We start from the raw sequence: 11,234 nt of genomic DNA on the forward strand, positions 1-11,234 counted from the left end.
TCTAATATAGGCACGAGCAAGTTGTTCCATATCCCACTTACAGTTCATCGGAATAAACCTTGCAGACTTAGTAAGCCTATCCACAATCACCCAAAGAGTATCATTACCAGCCTTAGTTCGTGGCAACCCTAACACGAAATCCATAGATATGTCATCCCACTTCCAGACCGGGACTTCCAGAGGTTGCAGTAACCCAGCTGGTCTTCGATGTTCACTCTTAACCTTTTGACACGTTAAACACTTGGAAACAAAATCAGCAATATTCTTTTTCATACCAGACCACCAAAACATGCATTTTAAATCTTGATACATCTTATCCCCACCAGGATAAACCGAGTATCTAGAATAATGAGCTTCGTTCAATAATTTTTCCTTCAAGGAGTCACACCCATCCGGCACACACCACCGTCCTTTAAAACGAAGACTACCGTCCTCATGAATTGTAAAACCTTGAGCTTTCCCTTCACTGATCTGCTCCCGAAGTTTTATGAACTTTGGGTCTTCCAGTTGCTTAGCCATAATCTCTTCGAAAAAGGTAGGTTGAATAGACAAGGCACTCAACCTGGCTTCCAATTCCCCTTCTTGGATTATCTCCAAGTTCATTCTCCCAAACTCCTTACACAACTCCTCAGAGGTTATTAACGCTGAGACGGAATGCCTTGATTTCCTACTCAAAGCATCAGCGACTACATTCGCACGGCCTTCGTGATATGAAATCTCTAAATCATAATCACTGATAAGTTCTAACCAACGTCGTTGGCGCAAATTCAACTCGGATTGAGTGAGCAAAAATTACAAACTTTTATGATCCGTAAAGACCTTGCATTTGACACCATAAAGGTAATGTCGCCAGATTTTCAATGCGAAAACCACAGCAGCTAACTCCAAGTCATGTGTTGGATAATTCACCTCATGAGTCCTTAGTTGACGTGAAGCATACTGCACCACCTTTCTATCTTGCATTAAAACACAACCTAATCCATGTTTGGAAGCATCACTGTAGACAGAGTATTCCAAGGATGGATCAGGTAAGGTCAACACAGGGGCTGTAGTTAACTTTTCCTTCAATAACTGAAATGCTTTCTCACACTCCTCAGTCTATTCGAACTTCTTTTCCTTCTTCATCAAGGCTGTTAGTGGACGAGCGATGCGAGAAAAGTCCTTCACAAAACGACGATAGTATCCTGCGAATCCCAAGAAACTCCGGATATCTGTAACATTCCGAGGTGTAGACCAATCTCGAACAGCTGCTACTTTTGCTGGATCAACGGAAATTCCTTCCTTAGAAACAATGTGACCCAGAAAAGCCACTTGCTCTAACCAAAATTCACACTTCGAAAACTTAGCATACAACTGATTCTCTCGCAGAATCTGCAAGACTATCCTTAAATGCTCTTGATGTTCTTCTTGGCTCTTGGAATATACCAAAATATCATCAATGAACACCACCACACACTTATCGAGGTACGCGTTAAAAACCCGATTCATCAACCCCATAAATGCTGCAGGTGCGTTGGTCAACCCAAAAGGCATCACGGTAAATTCGAAGTGTCCGTATCTGGTTCTAAAAGCTGATTTACTAATATCCTCCTCCTTGATACGTAACTGATGATATCCGGACCGCAGATCAATCTTGGAAAAGACTCCTGCCCCTTGCAACTGATCAAAAAGATCATCGATCCGTGGTAACGGGTACTTATTCTTAACAGTGACCTTATTAAGTTCTCTGTAATCAATACAGAGACGCATCGTTCCGTCCTTTTTCCTTACAAACAACACTGGGTCTCCCCAAGGTGACACACTAGGTCTTATATAACCCTTCTCTAACAACTCCTCCAATTGGACTTTCAATTCTTCCATCTCCTTTGGGGCCATTTGGTAAGGAGCTTTTGAAATTGGCCCTATCCCAGGGATTAAATCAATCGAGAAATCCACATCCCTTCTTGGCGGCATACCAGGAAGTTCTTCTGGAAAAACATCTCTAAAATCACAGACTACTGGAATGTTCTCAAGCTGCAACTCCCGCTTCCCTACTTTACTTATACTACACAGAAACCACGGTTGCCCTTGCTTGATTAACTTCCTGACCTTCAATGACGATACAATTTTTATCCTCGGTCCCTTAGGAAAACTCCTATATTTGACCTTCTCCCCCCTAGGTCCACTTAAAGTCACTGACTGTCCTTCACAATCTATTATCGCTTTGTATCTACTTAGCCAATCCATCCCAAGTATTACATTTAAATCATCCATTTCTAGAGAAAATAAATTACTTGGAAATTTTACTTTCCCTATCTTAACCGGCACTTCACGGAACAACGTATCACAATGAAAAGTCTCCCCAGAAGGAGTAGAGACTGAAAAAGATGTTTCCTCGGGGTTCTCCAATTCTAAATCCTTAACTCTAGACTTTGAAACAAACGAGCACGATGCACCAGAATCAAAAAGTACTTTAACGGATTTTGTATTAATATAGAACGTACCTATGACCACATCCGACGCCTGCGCTGCCTCCCTCGAGTTAACTGCCGAAAGCCTGCCGTCGTTCTGGGTCGAAGTAGTAACACCTCCTTGATTACCACGTTGGCTTGAAAAGAAATTCTCGTTTCTAGCATTTCCCGGTCGTTGCTGAACACCGGAGTTATTTCCCGGAAACCTAGGATTTGAGACACCTCCCAAGTTTCGGCCAAAACTTCCACCATTGTGATTCCCCCTTCCAGCTTCATTACTACTTCGTCCGTTATTGAGTTTTTGTTGTTGGAAACCTCTATGATTTCCCCCTTGCAACTCTTGTTGTCCTATGCGAGTATAACACTCGTACATTCTATGGCCCGGCTTACCACAGTAAGAATAGTCCACTAACGCCCCCCGGCAGTCCCTTCCTGGGTGATTCTTTTGGCATCTCCTACAGTTGAAGATTCTTTCCTTCCCATTGCGATCATACAAAGGCTTCTGCATTCTAGCCTCTAGTCTCGAATTTCCTCCATTCTTGCTGTTTTGACCAGAATGAAAACCTTTCTCCTGAAAGCCTCCAAACGGTTTGTGCTTCTTAAATTGATTTTGGACTTGATTACTCGCATTCGTATCATTCTGAAACACGGGTTCTTTTCTCTTTTCTCCGCTATGGCCCAACTTCTCTTTTTCCTTCATGATAACATTCCCAATCTGCGCAGCTCTCTTATATAGCTGGTCTAACGTATCATATCTATCAGTCTCAATGTGTTTTTGGATCTCATACGATAGACCTAACTCAAAACGCTGTATTTTCTTTCCCTCAGTTGGGACATCGTCAGGGCAAAACTTCAAGTATTCCATAAATTTCTGATAATATTCATTTACCGTTAGGTTTCCCATTTCGAACCTAGCAAACTCATTTGATTTGTCCTTCCTAACATGAGGCGGATAAAATTGGTCCCTTAACGCCCCCTTAAATCCTTCCCAGCTTAAGTCACTGTCGTTTTCGGATATCAACCTCATCTTAGTATGTGTCCACCAATAGTCAGCGTCTTCCACTAGGAAAAACGCGGCTTGGTCAACCATGAGCTCAGCAGGACATCTCACCACGCTAAAAAGCTTGTCAAATTCTCTCAGCCAGTTTTCCAACATAGAAGGTTCACCTTTTCCACTATAAGTCGAGGATTTACTCTGCGCTATTCTCTTACTAATTGACGAAGCCTTTTCCTCCAAGGATTTCGGTCTCGGATTCCTTGCACCAGCTAGGGCCTTAACTAGGTTTCGAAGCACGCGATCAGAGTTTCCTCTTGGCACGGACCTTTTCAAAAAGGGTGCATGATGGCAGGTATACTGCATTAGGTTAAACAAGGTATGTAAATACATTTCTATAGCGTTTGAGGTTTAAGGAAAAACTCATTCTGTTATTGTTCTAAAATAAACAAGGTAGTAGCCTTAAAGGAAAAAGGGTTGAACAATGAGTCTATAATCAAATCTATTCATTTTTCCATGAATACAATACTGAATCGATTCTACTTACTAATGTTTAAACTTTTAAAAACAAAATTCAAATTCAAAACAATAATACCATATAATTCCAATCTAAAAGAAATAATTGGGTCTAGATTCCCACATAATCATTGTTCAAATACTACAAAAGTCCGAGATAAACAACCAAATCATTTAACCAACAAAATTGTTCACAATTATTCTACTAAGGGACTAGACATACGAACTCGTACACATGTATAATCAAATAAAATAAAAACAATCAGGCAAATAAAGGCAACGCATCCAGACGGTCCTGATCCTCCATGTATTGATCAGGGTCAAAATCAGCATCACCAGAGTCATCGCTAGACGCGCTATCGGAATCAGAAGGAGTTCCTACAGATAAGGAATCACTCATAGTAAGTCGCGCTACGGAATCAGAAAGCTCTAAAATTATTGGCTCAGGTGGTTCCTCCTCCCACATCATGATCTCACTTTCTTCCTCACTCATGAGATCCTCTCGCATCACCGGCTAACCTCCTAGAATAATTACCCCGCTATCATTATCACTCAACATTCCCTCTCTATCAGCTAGTTCCCCCTCCTCATCAGCATTATATCCATCCCCTAAGTTATCCTCATCAGGCTCTTCTACCACTCCTAAAGAATCCTCCTCCGTAAATTCTCCCTGCTCCTCATCAGAATTTTCTTCGAAATCCTCCTCAAATTCCTCTTCTGGGTCCTCATCGGGGTCCTCCTCCGGGTCCTCTTCTGGATCCTCCTCGGGATCCCTCTCGAAATCCAACTCATCGAAGATTATGAATGGCACTGAGTTTGGGTTTACTACAGGAACATCCTCCTCATTACTATCTCTCCTTGCCCCACTAGGTTCTGGAACGTCAACTCCGTCCCGACCCTCAGTTTGCACTGCTCTTACCCTTCTGTAAATCTCTAGGTGAAACTGGTCACTCCTCTCTTTCAGTGCAATCATCTCCTCCTCCATTATTCTTTCATACACTAGTTTGGACTTTTTGTAGACCATTTCCATTCGTCGGGTGTAATCCAAATCACTTTCCCCCTCTTTTCTATCCCAAATTCCCAGAGCCTCTATTTCTGCCCAGGCTAGGGCATTAACTAAAGCTCTCCAGGGTTCCTCTCGGGTATTAATTCCCTCTTCGGCCGGTCTTTTTCCTTTATCCATGAAAGAAAGTAATAATCGAACTTCCTGACTCACAAAGAAAGAAAACAAGACAATTAATTTCTGAGATAAGAAAAAGATAGATAATTCAAAGCATCAGAGATATAAACACATAAATCCGATCATGCACACATCAAAGTTATCCATGACATCATGCTTAAAGACACCAAGCACAACACATCATATCCCCTTAATGTCTACCCCTTTTACTCTCGTCAATTTTTTTTTTCTACGTTAGTCTATTAGTACAGATAAATAACACTAAATAAAACTCCCGCTCTGATACCAGTTGTAACATCTCGGAGTAACTCGAGTCGTACGAAAAGAGAAGATGACCTTTTAAAACGAGGCAACTATAATCCGAGTTAAACCGGGATGTTGGAAACAGTTTAAAACGGTTTTGAAGTTAAGGAAAAAGTGCGGATCGAGTTCTATTAGCGTTATTAAGAACTACTAGATAATAAGAAATTCTTAGCAGCGGATAATAACGAAAAGTTAAATCTACTTATTACAACTTGAGAACGAAAATCGCCTCATAAAAACCAAATGTTCTTCTAACTTAACTAGAAATTCTAATGATTTATTTCTTATAAAACTTCTATATTCTAAAGATTTATTTCTTCGAGGGTCAATCCTCACTCCCCAGACCTGCAACTTAACTTACTGCTAGTCATTGCCCAGATAGGAAACAACATCATCGCAGGGTCGTTAAGACCAAAAGTACACGTCAGCAAACGTCGCATACCAAATAAATAATAACACAAGAGAAAGTTTTAATTTATTAGCTGAAAATTCACAGAACCTTACGCTTCGATCATGCTTATTAAGAATAATTATTTTCATGTAAAGGTTAGTCAGCCATACTGCTGTACTATCCAGCCATACTGCCGGTACACTCCAAACTCCATAAGTGAGACAATACATTAGGGGGAACTAACCCCTAAGCAAGTCTCTACCATAGACACTCGCCTTACTTCGGTGTCTATGGTTAAGTATGCATACCCCCGCGGTGGCTCATAATGCCCTCATAAACCGCGAGTAATTCTTTTCCACCAATTGACGTCATACTACGTCCACTTTAAAGTTAGTGAGGTCATACTACCTCTGCTTATCAAAACAATGTATAAAAATTACTGATTCGAAAGATAACATTATTCGTACTATATATCCCTGCTTTACTTTTGTATATCATTATTATATGATACATCGGACTAGTGCGAACCACCCTGCGTGTACATACCTTAAGTAAGATAACCAACTCACAAGCGTCTTAATCAATTCCCGGTCACGAATCGACTTCAATTGCACAAGGACAAAACACCATAAATTGATGAACCAAAGGGTGATTAGGCGTGGGAATTTGAGGGTTTTGGGAGTGTTTTTCTTACTTGCAAATGGTTTGGAATGAAAAGATGTAAGGAATTAGGAGATTAAGGAAATAAAGAAATTAAGAAATTAAGGAAACAATTATGCAAGGCAATAATTCTTAATCTTTCAATATTCTTCAAGAGGTTACAAATCCCTCAACTTACCCCATATGGCCGGCCAACTCTTCACATCCCTTTTTTTTTTAATTTTTTTTTTTTTGAATTAAAGATAGATTAGGAAAAAGGTTTAGACTTAAAATGGTTTTAATTGCCTTAAAAGTTGAAGTCTCATGATTTAACCTACTAACAAAATAAATAATAAAAAGAAATATATTTTTCTAAAAAGAATAATAATAATAAAAATAATAATATTACTAGAAAATCATTCAATATATCGGAAAAATATCGGGGTGTTACATGATGAAACACTGTACTCATCCTCAACTCATGACCCAAAGAATCTTGTAGTTTTTGCCAAAACTGAAACAAAAACCTAGCATCTCCATCTGAAACTATGTCTCGTGAAACTCCGTGATGTCTCACCACTTTCTATCGATATGCGAAAGCCAACTGATGCTTGTTTTAGATATTGTTGGCCTCTTAAGGTTTTGATGATGACTTTACTTTTAAATAAACAAACATATTTTTAGAGATTGTTTTGTAGGTATATATCCGATTTAATGTGAATCGTTGATGAAGCCTATGACTTGATTCGTGGAAGATGTATGTGTCTCAAATATCCAAGAAGTTGGAAAATTGCTCTGGAAGACAGTTTACTGTTCCTAGAGTTGAAGTTCTGACGAAAGTTGTAGATGGAGACAGTACGCTGTTCCTCACGATGCAGGTCTGAAGAAGATATTAACTGGAAATTACGAATATTATGATTTCACTTTTTAGTTAATGTAAAAGGTTAAAATTTAATTAGTTGCTTAATTAAGTTTATTTATTAATTGGCAAAATGATTTTAATTCGCCTAAAAACATGGAGAAGATCAATTCCTTGTTTATCTCCTATAAACTCGGATGTTCAAGAGACTTGTTCTCTACTTTGAATTGGTCTCCTATAATTTAGGATCTTCCTTAACCCATGATGTTTTAACCGTGCATGTGTACAGCAGTTACATTCCACTCCTACCTTTAACTAACTTTCCATTTTCTTTGGGAGCAAGTATGTTATGGAAGTCATGGGATGAATGCACCTCATGGAGAACGTGGGCTGAGTGCACTGTCTGCTGTTCCCCTTATAAAAGAGGGAAATTACGGTTCAGAAAAAATGTATGGAGAGTGTCCATCAAAAGGGAGAATTAATTGAGAAAAATATTCAAAGTTTTTTTAATGCCAATTAATTCATAATATTTTTCTTGAGCAACAATTTCATTTTGATCTTTATGAGAATTGGCCTTGTAAAGGGTAATTGAGTGTTTTGTTGTAATTAGACTTATGGGAAGTCTAAGGGAATAGAGAATAGAAACGTGAGAAGAGAAAGAGAAGGAGAGAAAGAGAAGAGAAGAGAAGTAGGCCTAAGTAGAGAAGCTTTGAGTAAAGCGTTTAGAGAATTGAGAAGCTTCAAGTGAAGCAAAACATTGTTATGTGTAATTGTAATTGATTGCCTTAACATAGTGAGAATTTTGAAATCCCGGGGGGTCGTGGTTTTTCCTTCTTATTAGGCCAAGAAGGTTTCCACGTAAAATCTTTGTCTCCTTTATTATTTTTCTTTTCGTTTTTAAGTTTAAGTTTTGTCCTTTACTTAATATAATTCCGCAAAAATTAGAGGCAAAAATCTTAAACCTACTACACAACAATTCACCCCCCCTCTTGTTGCATTCGATCATCCATTAGTATTTCTACAATTGGTATCAGAGCCCTGTTCCTCATTTAATCAGGAAACCCTGAGAGCAGTATCCTGTTCCCTGGAAAGATGTTGAAGATGAACGAGCGCATGGAAGAGGGGTAGTCCACACAAAGGCCACCCATGTTCGATGGGAAATTCTATACCTACTGGAAAAATAGAATGGAAATCTTCATAAAGGCCGAAAACTATCAAGTTTGGAGAGTCATTGAAATTGGAGACTTTGAGGTGAGGACCATCAACTCCAACAATGAAGCTGTTCCAAAACCAATCACTGAATATGAAAAAGAAGATTTTCAAAAGATGGAAATGAACGCTCTTGCTATCAAGTTACTTCACTGTGGGCTTGGTCCAAATGAGCACAATCGTATTATGGGTTGCAAAACCGCTAAGCAGATTTAGGACCTGCTCGAAGTTACCCATGAAGGTACTAGTGAAGTAAAGAGATCCAAGATTGATTTGCTAATGTCCAAATATGAAAGATTTGTAATGGAACCTAGGGAAAACATTCAAGAAATGTTCACTAGGTTCACAAATATTACGAATGAGTTAGTCTCTCTTGGTAGAATCATTCCCGTTGATGAACAAGTTAGAAAAGTACTTAGGAGTCTTCCTCAAGACGAACGCTGGAGAGCAAAGGTAACAGCCATCCAGGAGTCCAAAGATTTCACCAAGTTTAATTTGGAAGAGCTGGCTGGTTCTCTCATGACCCATGAATTGCATTTGGGAACAGCTGACAGTTCCCGAAACAAAGGACTGGCTCTAGCAGCAGATGATAGCGATGAATCAGAAACTGGTGAAGAGGAAGCAGCACTGTTGGCTCGAAAATTCAAAAAATTCTTCAGGAACAGAAGATATAGAAATCAAAGAAATAACAAAGAGAAGGGAACACCGAACTTGAAGACAAACTTTGAATGCCATAAGTGTGGGAGCACTGAACACTTCATCAAGGATTGCCCTCAATGGAAAAATGAGAAGGGCAAGGGAAAAGCAAGAGAAGTTGGAAGACAATATAAGAAGGGAAACTTCAAAACTGATTTTAGAAAAGCAATGATAGCAGCTTGGGGAGATACGGAGAGCGAGGCTGAGACAGAAGCTCCAGTGGAAGAGGAAACAGCAAACCTATGCCTCATGGCATCTCATGAAGAATCCAAAGAAAAAGAGGTAATGTCTTCTGGTCCATCTCCTAAACATCTGTCCAACATAAGTAAAGATAAACTAATCAAATTGCTTTTAGAGACACAAGAAAAGCTAGATGAAAAAACAGCTAAGTGTCTCCAAATTGAGAAAGATCTTAACTTAAGTGAAGATCATATCTCATATCTAAACTCCTTTAGAATCAATGTGCAAAGTAGATTTTTTGATTTGCTAGATAAGAATATCATTTTGAAAGAGCAGTTGGAGAAATTAAAACAGGAATTTATCACTCTTAATATTGAATTGAATCAAAGCAAATTGTTAGGATTAAAATTGGTTGAAAATGATAAAACCACTCATGAGTTTAGCACGGAAGTTCAAGAAATAAAATTAAAATTAGAATCAAGTGAAAAAGAAAATAAGTTCCTAAAAGATCAAATAAACTTAAGAGGAAAAGGGAAATTCAAAGAAATTCCCAAATGGATTCTAGATGCTAAAACCAAGAGTAAAGAAGGTCTAGGCTATATTAAGAATGATAAAAAGAAAAAGGTATACGTAAATCTCCCTAGTAGTAAAGTCTGTTCCTTCTGTGGTAAAAGTGGACACCTAAAACATCAATGTACAAAGAGGGAACAGCATGTCAAAGCAAATAAAAATTATGTCGAACATATATGGATTAAGAAATGTGATTCAAATATTGTCGACAAGGAACCCAAGGATGAATGGGTTCCTGCACCTAACCACTAATTTGCTTTGCAGGTTCAAGTGAGGGGGAACAACTCATGGTATCTCGACAGTGGGTGTTGCAAGCATATGACGGGTGACAAATCAAAATTTCTCTCACTTGAAGCCTATGATGGGGGAACAGTAACCTTCGGTGACAACATGAAGGGTGAGATAATCGCCAAAGGAAAGGTTGGAAGGTCTAGTTCCCATGCCATTGATAATGTATTTTTAGTCGAGAATTTAAAACATAATTTGTTAAGTATTTCTCAATTTTGCGACAAAGGTAACTCTGTTAAGTTTACTTCTGAAAAATGCATAATTTCTAGGAACAGTACAGGAGACCCTGTGCTGGAGGGAATCAGAAAAGGGAACACCTATGTGGTGGACCTGGACACTGTTCCCAGAAACAGTCTAACGTGTTTAAGTGTTATTGAAGAAGACCCACTTCTTTGGCACAAGCGTCTAGGTCATGCTAGTTATTCATTGATTAACACTTTAAGATCAAAAGACCTAGTAAGAAGATTACCTGCAATAAAATTCCTTAAAAATGAAGTTTGTGATCCTTGTGCTAAAGGGAAACAAGTGCGGTCATCCTTTAAATCAAAGAACGTTGTGACTACCACTAGACCATTAGAATTAATTCATATGGATTTATGTGGACCAATGAGAACACAAAGCCGTAGTGGCAAAAAGTATGTGTTTGTTGTTGTTGATGATTACAGTAGATTCACTTGGACATTATTTTTGGCAAGCAAAGATGAAGCTTTTGATGAGTTTGTTTCCTTTGCTAATAAAACACAAAAATCTACCAATAATCAAATTGTTCACATTAGGTCTGATCATGGAAAAGAATTTGAAAATTCAAACTTCATGAATTATTGCAATGAACATGGCATAAATCACAATTTTTCCGCACCTAGAACACCACAACAAAATGGTGTGGTAGAAAGGAAAAATAGGACTTTAGAAGAAATGGCAAGGACCATGTTGATTGCTAGTGGTCTACCTAGGAATTT

Source organism: Amaranthus tricolor, chromosome 6 (assembly GCF_026212465.1).
Source record: "Amaranthus tricolor cultivar Red isolate AtriRed21 chromosome 6, ASM2621246v1, whole genome shotgun sequence".
In the NCBI taxonomy this organism is placed as follows: Eukaryota; Viridiplantae; Streptophyta; class Magnoliopsida; order Caryophyllales; family Amaranthaceae; genus Amaranthus; species Amaranthus tricolor.